A 2402-nucleotide genomic window follows, 5' to 3' on the forward strand; every position below is an offset into this window, starting at 1 on the left:
TTTGTATGAATCTGTAAATCGATCTTAGAATATTATTCTGTTTATAAACGGCACGGAAGCTGATCAGTAGACTACCGTTAGATTGTAACTTTGTCATTGACTTAGTATAATTAGGAAAAAATATACACATGTAGGCGTAGGAGTGGCTGTGTGGTAAGTAGCTTCCTTACCAACCACATGGTTTCGGGTTCAGTCCCACTGTGTGGCACCTTGGGCAAGTGTCTTCTACTATAGCCTCGGGCCGACCAAAGCCTTGTGAGTGGATTTGGTAGACGGAAACTGAAAGAAGACCGTCGTATATATGTATGTATATATATATATACATGTATGTGTGTATGTGTTTGTGCGTCTGTGTTTGTCCCCCCAACGTCGCTTGACAACCGATGCTGGTGTGTTTATGTCCCCGTAACTTAGCGGTTCGGCAGAAGAGACCGATAGAATAAGTACTAGGCTTCCAAACAATAAGTCCTGGGCTTGATTTGTTCGACTAAAGGCGGTGCTCCAGCATGGACACAGTAAAAAAACTGAAACAAGTAAAAGAGTAAAAGAGTAAAATAGTATGTACGCAAACATGCACACACATACAAACACACACAAGAGATGAAAGTCATGAGACAGGAGTATAAGGGACCATGCTTGACCGAACACTGCTCAGATGGATTGAAGACTTAGGGGGAGAAGGAGAAATTAAAAAAGTCAAAGGGACATAGAGAAGGTACAAGGGAGATAAAATACGAAAGTAGGTAGATTAAAGAAAGAGAAGGCCAATAATTGTGAGAGAGGGGGAGGGAAAAAAAGAAAAGACGAAAGAAAGTATGAGGGGGAGTAAAAGAAAGGTTGAAAGAGTCGTACACAATTTAGACACGTACTTACAAGGTGAGCAAAAGTGTACGTACGCCGCAATTGTACATATAGCGAACCTAAGTCTTCACGCAGCGAGGACGGAATATGCATGTATAAATGTATGAATGTACCTATGCTCCTTTTGTTTTTAATCATTTAAAATCTTCCTCTGAAGAAGGAGCTGGGTTCTAACAAAGATATAATGTTCCATCTTCGGAATGTAGACAAGGAAAACGATGACACATTTTAAACCTGAGAAATGTCTTGCATATGTAAGTGTATATGTATGTTTGCATGTATGTATATGTGTACGTATGTATAGATGTATGTACGTATGCATGCATCTATGTATTTATCTATTTATCTATTTGTATATCTATCTATCTATCTATCTATATATCTATCTATCTATCTATCTATCTATCTATGTGCGTGTGTGTATGTATGTATGTATGTACTTATATATGTATGTATGTCGGGGATCACTGCAAATGAACATATTTTTAACATTGTATGACAGTCTTGTTGGCATCGTCACTTCCAGCTACGTGGTCTGATCATTAAGAATCCGGATTGTTAGCATAGCATCGAGGCAGAGGCATACAGAGTGAGGCCGCTCGGCACATATTTACCTTAAACACTGCTGTGCATGCGCACTAAGTTTTAACGTACTCCTTCACGTTGTGTACAGCAGTGCTTGGAAGAAAAGGGTGTATGGCGTGATCGTCGCATTGACCATGACAAAAATTTGAGCAGAGAATCTACTCAAAGTAGCATTTGTGCAGCTGAAAGCCGATTGCCTTTTTGGTAAGCTGAAAGCAGTTTTAACACTAAATTGGCAAATACGTATCTCATATAAAAATTTTCAGTGAACTGAAATGTAACTAACATGCACATCCATCCTCTGATAACTCACAGATGGTGATTCGATGATTTCACCTCACAGCTGCACGCACATCTGCGTTGTTTTTCTCACTTGCGCTGGTTGTGGGTCAATATCGACACATTTCGGCCATCTTGGAAACGTCAGAGTACACGTATATTTTTGTGCAGCTCATACACTCCTCTCCATACACATTCTGCAAATTTGCGTAGGCCTCTGAGCAGGTATCGCCATGACAACCACCTTCATTCCAAGCACTGCTGTAAACAGCAGAAATGAACTAGAACGTTAAACCGTTGGGCGCATTCTCAGCAATGCTTGAGGTCAATTTGTGTGAGACGGCTTTACTCTGCATGCTTCAGATACTTATTGATCAGACCTCGTATTGCGTAAGTCTACCAAACCATTCTAAATACATATTTCATTTTTTAAATTGTTTCAATCATTAATCTACAGTCATGCTGGAGGCATACCTTGGAGAAATGTAGCTGCACAAAACGACCCGCGAACCTTTTTAACGTCTGGTATTAATTCTACTTGTCTCTGTTGGCAAATCTCCAAGTTACCGAGACGCAAAGGCACAAACACAAGCACTCAAGCGGTGACGAGGTACACAAATAGAGACACATAGATGCATATATGGATATATATATATATATATATATATATATATATA

The sequence above is a fragment of the Octopus bimaculoides genome, chromosome 1 (genome assembly GCF_001194135.2).
Source record: "Octopus bimaculoides isolate UCB-OBI-ISO-001 chromosome 1, ASM119413v2, whole genome shotgun sequence".
NCBI classification, from domain to species: Eukaryota; Metazoa; Mollusca; class Cephalopoda; order Octopoda; family Octopodidae; genus Octopus; species Octopus bimaculoides.